Source organism: Rana temporaria, chromosome 6 (genome assembly GCF_905171775.1).
Source record: "Rana temporaria chromosome 6, aRanTem1.1, whole genome shotgun sequence".
NCBI lineage: Eukaryota > Metazoa > Chordata > Amphibia > Anura > Ranidae > Rana > Rana temporaria.
The window spans coordinates 147,059,157-147,075,001 of NC_053494.1; positions in this window are offsets into that span (position 1 = coordinate 147,059,157).

A 15,845-nucleotide genomic window follows, 5' to 3' on the forward strand; every position below is an offset into this window, starting at 1 on the left:
ATTTGGGTATCTATCAGGAGTCGCAGCAGGGATGTCTCCTACCTCTACCTGTGCTAGGATGATAAGTCATCACCGAGATCAACAAGCATGGTGACTTTTCTACATTGTTACTTACTGCACTGATATCGTCCTATTTGCAGAACTGCTCTTTAGCGTGAAATACAGACTGAACAGAAGCAAATAGAAATGTAAAATAAAGTTTGCTAAAGTCTTTGAAATAGTAATAGACAATTGTTTTTAAAAGAGAAGTAAAGTTTTTTTTCTCAGTATCATACTTACCTCGGTGGATGCAGCATTGGTCCGATGCTGCATCTGTTCCTCGGCGCCTCCACACTGAGAACCGAGCGATGGAACATTGCGGATGGCTCGGTTCTCACAGCGGCTCGCTGAGAGGCTGAGATGGGTATCAGTTCAGGCACCTTGTGGATCAAGACTTAATTTTCATGATGATGCGGTGCCTGGACTGATTTCTGTGACTTCAGCAGAGAGCTGACTTCACTCTGCTCTGCTGAAAATGGGTCACAGGAGTGCAAAAAGATATGCACTCCTGTGACCCATAGGAGAAGCCCAGCCAAACAAGCTTTGGCTGGACTTCTCCTTTAAGTTTATATTTTATAAATAATAAATAAACAATATACAGTTAAAAAAAATGGTTTAAAAACTAGTAGAACAGGGTCTAGAAAGGAGTCACAGTAAGCACAAGGATGGACAGCGGTGGGTTAAAAATGTATAGTATATCTTTGTTTATAGCTAAACTATCTTATAGTTTTCACTTGGACTGGGTGGAGGCCTCCTCAATTAAGGAAAGAATCACAGGCCATTTTTTTTTTTTTTTTACATTTTGGAATCTTTTGTCCAAACCATACCTGTTTGTATGCAACAGTGTATAATGAAGTTTCCAATATACCCAGTGGTACCAAATTAGGTTGCTAATTAATGGCCTGTACAAAAAGCTAGCCACTGCCCCCACCTATAACTGGACTTTGTAGCAAGGAGCATTGGAGGGAAACATATGTAAAAAAAAAAAAGGCCAAGGAAAAATCCAGGCTGGACGGTAAGTAGAGCTTGAAATTTTCCTTAAAGCGGGAGTTCACCCAAAAATCAACTTTCTGCAGTTAGATCCAACATACTGCTGACATCTGCAGTATGCTGGTCTTTTTTTTTGGTACTTATCGTTTTAGCAGTAATTCTTCTATGCTTCCGAGCGGGGATTACTTCCTGGTATAGGCGTTCCCTTCAAGACAAGCAAGTTGATTGACAGCCTTCGATAGCGCGTCACGGCTTCCGAAGATACACGAGTGACGCTCGGCAATTTACGGCGCCTGCGCAGTCAGCTCTACACGGCAGGCGCAGGCGCCGTAAACAGCCAAGTGTCACATCGGCTGTTTTCGAAAGCGCTGACGCGCTATCGAAGGCCGTCAATCAACTTGCTTTCCTTCGGGAACGCCCATTCCCCGAAGGATTCCCCGCTCGGAGCCATATAAGAAATACTGCTATAACGATAAGTACCAAAATAAAATAAAAAAAGACCAGCATACTGCAGATGTCAGCAGTATGCTGGATCTAACTGCAGAAAGTTGATTTTTGGGTGAACTCCCGCTTTAAATTTTTTCATTGGCTTTTTTTGCTAATCAATGACCCTCTATTTGATTCTGTATCCTTCACCTAATTGGAAATATCAGTAAAACCTGGTAATAAACATTCTTTTAATAAAACTGGTATCTCACGTTTAGGTTACTTAAAATAGTATGATGGGTATGTGGTATGGATTTGTTATATCGTGGTAACTTCTAATCCTTGGTATTACATGGCAACAAAAATGTGTGAACCCAAGAATAACCCATGAGCTTTCTTACACTTACTTAGTAATTTAGTATTGTTTAATCACAAAGATGACTCTTTCCATATGTTGAAAAATATACTAAATAATCTTCCATATAATGGTTTCAGCAATTCAACAAAAATGCTCAATATCCATTTTAATGAACTGCCGTCACTCTATAACACAGGGTTTCTTCATGAAGAACTTATTTTCAAAATTATTCTTTTTTTTTTTTTTTATAAATACAAACCTCAGCAAGAACTCTGGCAAGCACTGTTTGTATCTAAACTGGCTAAATAACCTCAAGGCAGTTTCTGTTTTTTTTTTTATCAGAAAAATACTGCTTATGATGTGGACACTGCGTTTGCAAACTGCTATAGTTAAATAGGTTTAAATCTGTAAAAAAAAGTGGGCCAAATCCTCAAAAGGGATACGCAGGCGGATCTGCTGTTCCGCCTGCGTATCCCTGTGCCTATCTTTGGAACTGATCCTCAGAAGCAGTTTTCCAAAGATAGGCAGAAGATCCGACATCTGTAAGAGACTTACACTGTCGGATCTTAGGATGCAGTACCGCATCCGCCGCTGGGGGCATTTCGCGTCGAAATGCCGCTTCGCGTATGCAAATGAGGACTTACGGAGATCCACAAAGCTTTTCAGCTTTGTTTTTTCTCCGTAAGTTTACGTTTGCATGCGTAAAATTAGGGCTGCTTTTACAAGGTGTAAACAGTTTACACCTTGTAAAAACAGACCTTTTTTTCGATCGCCGCGATTTTTTTTTAAATTTGATTTTTTTTTTCGCCGTATCTTTTTTTTAACCCGTCGCAACTTTATTGTCCCGTTGCAATCCACAAAGCCCGGCGTAACGTAATTTTGCGCGATGCACGTCGGGAAAATGACGTCACGAGCATGCGCAGTACGGCCGGCGCGGGAGCGCGCCTCATTTAAATTGTCATCGCCCCCTGGATAACAGGACCGCCTTGCGCCGGGAGAATTTAGGTTACACTGCGTGAAATTTCTAGGTAAGTGCTTTGTGGATCGGGCACTTAGGTAGAAATTTCCCGCCAGTGTAACTTAAATGGGAAAAATTAAGTTAGGCTACAATTTTGAGGATTTGGCCCAGTATTCTTCCATTATTCAATTTTACTATTTTGATATATGTAAGCTGTACAATTTACTAGAAAAGGCAAATACAGAAAAAAAAATTCTCAAGGTTTTAGATCCTTGTTTGCATATTGGTTTGTCTGACAAAAAAAAAAAAAAGGTAAACAACAGTAATAACTGGTCATATTTAGCCATTGCAACATCATTTTTATTGGACTGGAGTGCATATGCAAACCACTGATACACTTTAATGCTCCCCTCCCCAGCATTACATACTTACCTTTCCTTAGCTTCCCCACTGCTTTCTTCAGCTGTCATGACCAGTAGTAGCTGCCCCATTCAAATATGAAAGGTTGGCCATACACTATGCAAAGTTTGGCCAGGTCAACAGAAATTTGCTTCATAGATGGTCCAATTGACACCATCCCACCTGATATTCTTTGATTGAAAATTCAAAGGAACCAAATGGAATTTTTTTGGCCGAAAAGCAGTTACATCCAATTAGATGTAGCCACTGTTTGGGTATGCTGACAGCCAGCAGCAGCAGCAGCAGCTGCAAGAATACAATAGGCACATTGCTGGCACATACATCTACTGTGTATAGTATGGATAGAGGAATATGATATATTTTTTTACACAGTAGACAGGCTGAATTTAAAAAATCTAAGGGTGTATTGTCAGTTTTAAGTGACTGTTCTGCTGGGGAGGGGGAATAAAGCATACCTGTTGCTTTATGGGTATAGTTTAAATTGAGTCTTGGAGGATAGAAAACTGAGATTAAATACTGCTGAGATTGTGTTTAAAGATATTCTCTGGAGCTGTCATCCTGACCTAGACTTCTCTGTCTAGTGAGTCATGGTCTTAGAATGAGCATGCAGCACTGGCTACTGGTGTTTGTGCTGGAATATCTGATTTCCACATAAGCAATAACTTGATCATTTATTATTTCAGCTATACAGAAATATTTATTTAAGTGTAACTAAAGCCCAAACTGTATTTTTGCTTTCAGTTTTGGACAGAGTGATAAGTGCTTAGAACTCTGGTGCCCAACTAACAGCCCAAAGGCCTCATATGGCCCAAAGACCCCCTGCATGCAGCCTGTAAGCTTTTGAGTACCATATAAAAAGCAGGGTGCCGTGTGCTGGGACACTTTCTGTTCTCCAGCAAGGGCACTAAAAGAGAGACTGCATTGTTATCGCCACCCACAGTACAAGTAAAGTGTCACAGGAGCATGTGATTGGTAAGTGATCACAAATGAGGTGGATTTGGAGGGTTAATTTTCACTGCTATGACCCAAAAATGCAGGGGGTACAGGAAGTTTTCTTTAACTGCCAGTGACCACCACCCCAGGGGTTATGGGGGGTTAATTTCACTGCCTTTGACCAACGATGTGGGGGGGGGGGGGGTTACATTTCACTGCCTTGACCACCAATGCAAGGAGTGTTAAATTGTACTATCACCAATTCATGGGGTGATTACATTTCACTAACAGTGACCACCAAAGCTGGGAGGATTGGAGTTTATTTTAACTGCCACTGGCCACCAATGTTGTGAGGGGGGTTAAAGTTCACCGCCATAATTAACAATACAAGGTGGGGATGGGGGTTTAATTTGTCTTCCCGTGACCACATATGCAGGGGAGGACTGGGGTTAATAATATTGACAAAGACGCTAGGGGCTATTATTGCACTCACTTACACCAATTCTGGGGTTATTATTGCATCCACTGACATCAATGCTGGGGTTATTGAAAACCAACTACTACTACAATGTGCATTACAAAATGCTGCAAAAAAATGCATCAGGACCAACATTTTTTATAGTTGGGGTTGGAAAATGTACTGCTCTCTGGAAGTGTAGGGGGCTGACCACCATTTGTATATAACCTCTGTCAGATTTTTATATCTGTGTCTTTGGTAGGGTGAATTATTGTCTTTTTCACCTGTTGTCCACTGTCGCTGGGACTGGAAGTAAGGGAATGTCTACATTTTCAGTTGTCACCAAAACAGAAATAGAGAAGAAATCTTCCAATGGGCACACTTGTTGCAATGACAGCAGTCTATAAAATAATTTATTTTACCTTGGAGTGATTTCCCTATTATTATTATTATTATTATTATTATTATTATTATTATTATTGAGTCTACAGGGCAGAAAGTGAGCAGAAATCTCCCAAATGAGATATAGATTCCAAAAAACCTTCAGTATTTTATCATTGATAAAAAAAAAAAGGTTTTGGCTTTAAAGATTTACTTTAGGGTTTGCATTAGCTTAAATTTTCAACACAAGCTTTCGGGGTCCAAGCAGTACAGCTTGGAACACGAACAGGGAGCACCCCTAAGGTAAGCCTTGAAAATGTATTTGTTATTGCAATTTAAAAAAATAAATATCACAGGCAGTTATTTTTGTAGGAAGTGCACTTATATGGCTACAAACACCTCAAGAACTTGAGGGTTTGAAAGACTTTTTTTATTTTATTTGTACAAAGCTAAACATTTTAAGCGTTTGTTATCCTAAAAAAAAAAAACATAGCTCCTGTTCCCTTAAAGCAGATTAAACAGCACAGTGCTTGTGCTGTGTAATCTGCCCCTCTCTAAACTGCATAAAACCTGGCTGATCCTGCCACTTCCTGTGTGGTGACCACGATAATCATTGCTGCTGAGCCCTGACTACAATGGGCAGCGTATGTCCCTCCGTCATCCGCAGCTCTTCTCTGTGCTTTCCTCTCTCCCACTCACCCCCTGCCTGTCAGCTGTTTCTGTCTCCGCCCCCCCTTCCTGACGCTATTAGTATAAAATAAAATCTTAGAAATGGTCACTGGCAATTAGACTGAAATATTTTGTTTTAAAATTTATTTTACGTCCGAAAAATAAAATTATTTGGTTACTCTCAAACGTCGTTTTTATTTACTTTATTTTGTTAAAAAATGTATTTGTCAGAAAATCCGAATTAATTAAGGTTGAATCTGTCAATTGAAGGATTATGGTGTCTGTCGAATGTTCTGAGAAGATTCGACGAAGCAGCTAAAAACATACGATCGACACGAGTGGACATTTCCGGTCGAATGCTCCGCCCACAAGCTATAGTAGAATTCTAATGTTGTATGACTAGTAATAATTATATTTATTAATTATTCTTACTAGTCAACCAACATTAGAATTCTTCTATAGCCTATGGGCGGAGCATTTGACCATAAATGTCCACTCGTGGCGATCGTATGTTTTTAGCTGCTTCGTCGAATCTTCATGTCTCTATAATGTCGAATCGTTTCACTCTATGTCAAATCTTTTCTCTCTATGTTGAATCTTCGTGTCTCTATAATGTCGAATCTTTTCTCTCTATGTTGAATCTTCGTGTCTCTATAATGTCGAATCTTTTCTCTCTATGTCGAATAATCTTGGACTAATAGAGTTAGCTTAGGCACATTTGACTGCAGGTTTGATAGACACAGATCGCTATTGTCACCGTCATGACGAATCTTCCATCTGTATCGAATTGTTGTCGCAACTAAACGAAAATAAAACATTTTTTATGTCGGAGATTTTGGATTTCAGATTCTGCAACGAACGCCAAAATCCCAGAAATTCGGACGAAAACACATTCGGACTAAAACGAATGCACATGTCTACTGGCAGCCCCTCTATTATAGAAAGGCATACTACACTGTGTAAATGTTTTATTAAAACGAGGCATGTAAATACCTTTTTAGAGCTATCTTCAGGCAGGTCATGTGACTCATGGCTGCTGTACACCTCCGATCCAGGGCTACAGCAGAAGGAGCCAAGCAGCTACATGACCTTCCCATGTGATGTCAGAGGGAGATCCCGGCCCCTCCCAGTCTAGCCCTGGCACGGAGGTGTGCAGCAGCCTCAAGTCACATGACTGGCCTGAAAATACTCTAAAAAGGTATTTATGTGCCTCATTTTAATAAAACATTTACACAGGCTGTAATAGAGTTGCTGCCAGTAACATTCATGTCACAACCACTTTAAGGGAAGCAATGTGCAAAGTGCAATAACTTATAAAAATCAACCAGAATTAAGTTTAATGTCATCAGATGCTTATTTGCAAGTTCTTTTTTTTTTCTCTGCAAAAGGGAACAATGTTTGCAGTTAATGGCCCGGATTCAGATACAATTGTGTATCTATCGGGGGGCGTAACGTATCTCAGATACATTACGCCGCCATAACTTAGGGCGCAAGTTACGTATTCAGAAAGAACTTGCGCCCTAAGTTACGGCGGCGTAGTGTAAATGTGTCGGCGTAAGCCCGCCTAATTCAAATGTGGATGATGTGGGCGTGTTTTATTAAAATTAATTGTGACCCCACGTATTTGAAGTTTTTTTACGAACGGCGCATTTGCCGTCCGTGAACGTTTCCAAGTGCGCATGCTCCAAATTACGCTGCAAACTGTCAATGCTTTCGACGTGAATGTAACTTACGTACAGCCCTATTCGCGAATGACTTACGTAAACGAAGTAAAATACGACACTGTTCGTGTGTTTCCGACGTCCATACTTAACACGACTTACCCCTGCTTTATGAGGGGTAACTTAACGCTGGAAAAAGCCTTACGCAAACGATGTAAAAAAAATGCGCCGGGCAGACGTACGTTTCTGAATCGGCGTATCTAACTAATTTGCATATTCCTCGTGTAAATCTACCGAAGCGCCACCTAGCGGCCAGCGTAAATATGCAGCCTAAGATACGACGGTGTAAGAGACTTACGCCAGTCGGATCTTAGGGAAATCTATGCGTAACTGATTCTACGAATCAGGCACATAGATACGACCCCGCCACTCAGAGTTACGACGGCGTATCCGGAGATACGCCGTCGTAACTCGTCTCTGAATCCGGGCCAATGTCTTTATGGCAGTGAGAAAGGTTGTGGTGGTAAAGCAGCTTAGCAAACATAGCACTAATAAGTACATTTCCCACCACGCACTTTTCTCAGTGAGACATCTGTTGTTGGATAGGCAGCCATAAAATCACAGGATAAATGACAAAACAATGGAACTCTCCTAGAAGCTAAGAAGCTGTACTGGTCAGACACAAAGCAGAAGCACCTTGTACTTGAGGAAGCAGTATAACACAAGTTAGACATACAGAGGAGTGCAGGGCCTGAGAGGAGATGCTTAATCTGGAATGCAAGCTGCAGCCAAGAGTGATTTCAGGCATACACTGTACAGAACATATTTTAGCATTGCACAGCTGATATAAAACAGTGTATGTATGCTCCACTGGACTAAGGAAAGAGAGGTAGTGGGCCATGGAAGCTACTCTGCTCAGCATGATTCATCTTCAATCTGGAAACCAACAGACTCATTATGCTGGACCTGTAAAATGTGACAAAATCACACGTTTACTGAGTCAGTATACCCAAGGTGGTTTCCCCCACCTATGTTCTTGTTAGTCACATAGATGTAGAGGTGGAACTGAATGCTCCAAATCCAGTTCCATGAGTCACTTTGTCCAAGCGATGAACAAAATGCATTCTATTCACTGAAGGACCAAAAGTAGAAATTATGCCATTTATAACTGCTCTGTTGTCAGAGGTAAATTTAAAAACACTTCTGACATGTAGCATGGCTGATACGATAACCCTCTGGTTTCAATGGCTTCTTAACCACTTCAATACTGGGCATTTTCACTCCCTTCCTGCCCAGGCCAATTTTCTGTTTTCAGCGCTGTAACACTTTGAATGACAATTGCGCGGTCATGCAACACTGTACCCGAATAAATATATTTTTTCCCCACGAGTAGAGCTTTCTTTTGGTGGTATTTGATCACCTTGGCGGTTTTTATTTATTGCGCTATAAACAAAAGAAGAGCGACAAGTTTGAAAAAAAAACACAATGGCCCAGTTTCACAAAGCACTTACGCCGACGTATATCAAGTTACGCCGACGTAAGTGCAAATGTGCGCAAGACCCACAAACAGAGATGCGCCCTGCCGACGTAACTTGCTTACGCCGGCGTAGAGTGGGTGCACATTTAGGCTGGGCGCATAGTGCCGCTCCCATTGATTAGCTATTCAAACATGCAAATGAGGGAAATAAGGCGATTCACGAACCTGCGTGCGCCCGACGCAGGCTACGAGAGGTGTGCGTAAGTTGTACGTCTGGCGTAAAGTTATGCCCCATAAAGGAGGTGCAACCCAGCAGCAGACATGCAAAGGTCTGCACCAAGGAACACAAGCATTTTACGTTGGACGTGTGTCTGGCTGGGCGTAGGTTACGTTCACGGCTTACACAGTGATCCGGCGTATCTTAGGCAGTTGTTCCGACGTGGTTGTGAGCAGGCGCAGGGGGATGCATCCACGTTACGGCGCATGCGCAGTTCGTTATAAGTACTTGTCTGGCGCTCGGCCCATCATTTGCATGGGGTCACGCCTCATTTGCATGGGTCACGCTCAATTTCACCTACGCCGGCCTGCGCCTTTGATACCCACGCCACGCTGGCGCAGCGTTGGGAGCACTGGCTTTCTGAATTCCATGCTTGCCTCTCTGTGCTGCGTCTGCGTAGCGTACATGGGTTACTCTACGGCGGCGTAATGTGCGCCGTGCTCTCTGTGAATCTGGGCCAATATTTTTAACTTTTTACTATAAAAAATATCCCAATTTCTTTTTTTAAAACAAAGTTTAGGCCGATATGTATTATTCTACAAATTTTTGGTAAAAAAGAAAATCTCAATAAGCGTATATCAATTGGTTTGCCCAAAATAGGGGATAGATTTATGGCATTTTGATTATTATTTTTTTTACTAGTAAAGGCAGCGATCAGCGATTTCTATCATGATTGTGACATTGCGGTGGACATATCGGGCACTTTTGACACTATTTTGGGACCATTCACATTTATACAGCGATCAGTGCTATAAAAATGCATTTTTAAACACACATCTGTAAACACACTGGCCCAGATTCAAGTAGCAATTGCGCCTGTGTAACCATAGGTTACACAGCGCAATTGCTTACTTGCCCCGGCGTTACGAATGCTCCTGATTCAGGAACATCGTAACGCCGACTGCAGCCTAAAATCTGCGTGGCATAAGGCTCTTATGCCACGCATATCTAGGCTGCATTCTTGCGATGACCGCTAGGGGGCGTTCCCATTGTGGTCAGCGTATAGTATGCAAATTGCATACTAACACCGATTCACAATGTTGCGTGAGCCCTGCGTACGCAATTTACGTTGTTTCCGTACGGCGTGTTTAGCATAAGGCTGCCCCTTCTAATAGCAGGGGCAGCCAATGCTAAAGTATACCCGTCGTTCCCGCGTCGCGACGTTCGATTTTTACGTAATTTGCGTAAGTGATTCGTGAATGGCGCTGGACGCCATTCACGTTCACTTTGAAGCAAATGACGTCCTTGCGATGTCATTTGCCGCAATGCACGTCGGGAAAGTTTCCCGATGGAGCATGCGCTCTACGCTCGGCGCGGGAGCGCGCCTAATTTAAATGGTTCCCCCCCCTACGGGATCATTTACATTAGGCGCCCTTACGCAGGGCAAGTTTACACAGCGCACACGCAATTTACGGAGCTACTGCTCCGTGAATCGTGGGTAGCGCAGTAAATTTGCGGAGGCGCAGGGCAAAAACGCTGCCCTGCGCCTCCGTAAATAAGGGGCAAATCTACCTGAATCCGGGCCACAGATGCAAGTCCTGTCAGGTGAGAGGAGACCAATGGTGTGTTCCCAGTACAGAGGAACACTGATCCATCTCCTCCCCTTGTGAGTCCCCTCCCCCTACAGTTAGAATCACTCCCTAGGTAACACATTCAACCCCCATGATCGCCCCCTAGTGTTAACCAATGACATGTATACAGTAATCAATGCATTTTTATAGCACTGATCGCTGTATAAATGTGAATGGTCCCAAAACAGTGTCAAAAGTGCCCGATATGTCCACCGCAATGTCACAATCATACATTGTCATCAAATCGTGATTTTTATCATGATTGTGGCATTGTGGTGGACATATCGGGCACTTTTGACACTATAAAGATAAAACTATCTGCTCTGAAAGGTCAATCAGCCCAGGTGACATTTCCGTCTGTAACAATCTTCTGGATCCTACTTGAGGTATTTGTAGCTGTATTTGTGCACAAACAACTGTACTATCCTTGGATCTTGAGGAAGTACACCCTTAAAGCTTGTCCTGAAAATTTGGATGTTAGTGCAAATAAAAAAATGTATCTCGGACAATACTCAATTATTTCCGTAACCTACTTAAGTTTAAAGGTACTCATAGGCACGGTTATCTTTAAATTAATAAAAAAAAAGTACTGATGGTTTTAATATTATGGAAACCTTAAAGCAGGGGTTCCGCGGGATATATTTTTTTTTTTTTTGCATTGCTCCTCTGGTCTTACCTGTACTACAGCACTACCAGGGTGTCCCACTCCTTTAGCCGGCGTCATCGCTGTAATGGGGCAAAGGATATTTTAGATAATCATCCGAGGGACGTTTCCATTTTACCTGTGGGCACTGTGAAGCCGATAGGGTATTCTTCCGGGATATGGTGAATGCTGGCCTCCCAGCATTCACCGCTCTATCCCGCGCATGTGCAGTGTTGACGGCGAGTGTCGCCGTCAACACTACACGGTTGCCATAACAACGGCCGGCGTAATAAGCTCACGCCCCGTTGTGCAGACTTCTACCTTTGCTATCAGCTGCAGCTCAGAACGGTCACTGAGCAGCTGATAGTAAAGGTAAGTAGAGTCACGTGACCGGCGAGATCTCCCGCGATTAGAGCACAGCGAGTCTCCTGGGATTGTCAGGACTGACTCCCAGGAGACATAGCGCTGGTCGGGGGAGAATGAACTTACACGCCCACTCCCCGCGGGGGATTGTGATTAACAGCGCAGAAACGGCAGCAGAAAAGGGGTAAGGATCAATAAAAAAATAAAAAAAAGGATTAGTTACTGTCTATGCCTAGCAGTTGCATTGAGAAAAAGTGAAAAATTAGGGTGAACCTCCGCTTTAAGTTATGGATACCATAAGAATTATAATAGTCTATTGTAGATAGTAAGTAAGTGTAGTGAGAGTTTAGATCTGGTCAAGACTTCAAAGCATAAAGGGAGGGAGGAAAGGTTGATTTACAGCAGTACAAAATAGATCATTTAAGAGACGTAAAGCAGATGTGATCCTTTGATCTCAGAATCAAAGTATCAGGGTGTGATTAAGGAAAAACAAAAACAATAGAAACTCAAAGCATAAGCAATTTATACACTAGTAAATGATGAGTAAATTTGACATCTGCACAGCCGCTTTGGGGTGTTTGTAATTTTTGTGCTTATCAATTAGCTAGATTGCATTGACAGGAATCGTAGCAGACCACTTACAGGAAAAACATAAAATAAATAGAAGGTAATGCATTTGCTGTCCATAACAACTATTGCATTTTTAACTCGTATGCCCTGTACACACGATCGGTTCGTCTGATGAAAATGGTCTGACGGACCGCTTTCATCGGACGAACCAATCGTGTGTGGGCCCCATCATTTTTTTTTCCCATTGGTGAAAAAAAATAGAACCGGATTTTCTGATGGTTAAAAAACCGATAGAAAAAAAACGATCGTCTGTGGGGAAATCCATCGGTCTTAAATCCACGCATGCTCAGAATCAAGTCGACGCATGCTCAGAAGCATTGAACCTCATTTTTCTCTGCACATCGGTGTGTGTTACGTCACCGCGTTGGACACAATCGGATATTTAACTGATGGTGTGTAGGCAAGACTGATGAAAGTCAGCTTCATCGGATATCTGATGAAAAAATCCATCGGTCCGTTTTCATCGGATGAATCGATCGTGTGTACGTGGCATTATTTTCTACTACACTGTAGTGCAAGTAAATGGCAATGGGTTCCAACTGACTGCTATAGGCAATAACTGTCATTTATTTTCTTTCATTAGGCAAATACTGTATGAGATCCAGTTGTAAATCATGCCTTGGTCACTGGTTTCTAGGGATTTAATAGGTTATTTAACATTTAAAGTGTATCTCTAGCCTTTTTTTAAATTTAGGAAAAAGGGAGAAAGCATTATGGGCCAGATTCACAAAAGAGATACGATACGCCATCGTATCTCTGTTTTAGGGCCGTTCTAACTATGCGACTGAGTCATAGAATCAGTTACGCATAGCTAGCCCTAAGATCCGACAGGTGTAATTAAATTACACCGTCGGATCCTAGGATGCAATACTTCGGCCGCCGCTGGGGGGAGTTTGCGTCGTAAACCTGCATTGGGTATGCAAATTAGCAATTACGGCGATCCACAAAGGTTTTTCCCGTCGCAAGTTTTAGATTCCCGTCGCAAAGATAGGGCTGCTATTAACATGGTGTAAAATTACTCCACCGTGTTAAAGTATGCCGTCTTTCCCGCGTCGCTTTTGAATTTTTTTGTTTTCCCGGCGTAAGTATGTTACGCACGTCACGATTCTCAACGCGTCGGCGCGTCGTAATTTCGCGCAAAGCACGTCGGGAAACTTGCGACCGGAGCATGCGCAGTACGTCCGGCGCGGGAGCGCGCCTAATTTAAATGGTACTCGCCCCATTTGAATTGGGCCGCCTTGCGCCGGACCTGTTTACGATACACCGCCGCAAGTTTCCAGGTAAGTGCTTTGTGGATCGGGCACTTAGACTGAAAACTTGCGGCGGTGTAACGTAAACGGGTTACGTTACGCTGCGCCGCAGGTACGAGAATCTGGCCCTATGTTTTTTTACTGCTAGATATTGGGGAAGATTTACTAAAGATTTACTAAAAACAGTGCACAAAAGTCCCTGCATAGAAACCAATTGGCTTCCAGGTTTCCTGAACTAAAATAGCTTACTTTGGTTTGGCGGCACACTGTAAGCTTCTCACACATATACAGTATGTGTGTGTGAATTATGTGGAATAATGTGTAATTTCTGCTCACCCAGTTTACTGACAGGACAGGAAAAGAATAGCAGCAGACTGATGAAGTCATCTCTCTGCTCACTCAGAACACATAATTGGCTTCCAGTTCTGTTGCATGCTGACTTAATCTGAGTCCACCTGTCCAGGATAATTCAAATGGCTGAAACCAACACAATTTTCAGGGGCTTACACCTTTTTTTTTAAGAAAATACACAGTTTTAGCCCTGGTTCACATTGGTACGATTTGACATGCGATTTGACATGTCAAATCGCATGTCAAATCGGCAGCATTTGCCAACATTGGCACCATCCTAATCGGTGTGATGCCGCATCTGCGGCGCTGCACCGATTTCAAAAAGTAGTTTCTGTACTACTTTTGCCGATTTTGGGTCGCGATTTACATTGACATCTGTGCTGAAACCTGCACAGATGTCTCTGAAATCACAGCCAAAATCGGGACTGACAAGCGGGAGTGAAATGGTGCGAGTTCAGAACTTGCATGTCTTCATTCCCGCAGCCCAGTGTGAACCTGGGCTTAATACAAAAACCACATTCATTTGTCTTTGATTTCTGCCTGGATTTTGTATTTTTCCCACGCTGGCTAAATCTGCATCCAGAGCCCACATTAGTTGATGATTGCAGCTGTGGGGAACACACTGGGGTTGAATTTCTAAAACTGGAGAATGAAAAATCGGGGGAAGCACTGCATGGACACAAATCAGCTTCCAAGTTTTATTGTCAAAGCTTAATGGAACAAGCTGAAATTAGAAGCTGACTGGCTACCATACACAGTTGAGTGAGTGAGTGAGTGAGAAACTTATATAGCGCAACAAATGCGAACTTAATCGCCTCAAGGCGCTTGGCATCCAGAGTTGTACAGGTCTTTCAGAAGAGGTGGGTCTTCAGTTTTTTCCTAAAAACCCGATGGTTTTCTTCCAAGCGGATGGTCGTGGGTAGAGCATTCCAGAGCCGTGGTCCTTGGACCGAGAATCTACGTTCTCCCTTAGATTTGTAGTGAGATTTGGGGATTTGGAGAAGGTTTTGGTTGGTTAATCGGAGCACACGCTTGGTGACGTAGGGTATTATTTTCTCGCTTAAATATTGAGGAGCTTTACCCTGTGTACATTTGTGGGTGAGGCAGAGTGTCTTGAATGTCACCCGGTCCTGTACGGGCAGCCAGTGGAGGGACCTCAGGGCTGGGGAGATTGGTTCCCACGGCTTTTTACCAGTTACCAGTCTGGCTACCGTGTTTTGGACGACTTGTAGACGTGAAATCTGGTATTTCGGTAGTCCTAAATAGAGTGAATTTGCGTAGTCGAGTCGTGAGTTGATGATTGTTCCAACCACTACTGCTGTGTCCTCTTCCGGGATGAAGGGGATGAGTCTACGTAGCATGCGTAGCAGATGATGAGAACCGCTGACGACTGATCCTATTTGTGCATCCATCGTCATGTCTGCGTCAAAGATGACTCCGAGACTTTTGCCTTTATTGCTTGGCGCGATGGTTTGTCCGAGGATGGTGGGTGGTGTCCATGTGGTCCTGGAGATAGATTTCCTATTTGCATGAAGGGTGAGTAGCTCTGTTTTGGATCCGTTGAGTTTGAGGGAGCTTTCCGTCATCCAATTGTCGATCAGTGTAAGACATTTTCCTAGTTCATGAAATTGGTCTTTTTTGTTGGTGATTCGAAGGTACAGCTGCATGTCGTCCGCATAGGAGTGGTAGCACAGGTCCTGTTTGCTGATTCTGAGTGCTGCAGTTTTAGTAAATAGCCTCCATTGTGTCACTAGAATAGGAATTGAGGGACATTTCCAAGAAGGACACAGACCACAATTAAGTAGTAATTTAGTAGAGTAGAGGGTGGCAGGCCCGGGCTGGGACAAAAAATAGGCCCGGGCATTTTAGACTGAGCAGCCCGGCGGGGGGGGGGGGGGGGTGTGGCGTGGCCGCGGCACTTCACGACGGCGGTTAATGATGGGATGTGGGGTTCCAGCATCTTGTACCTCTGGACCCCTTTACATTACACA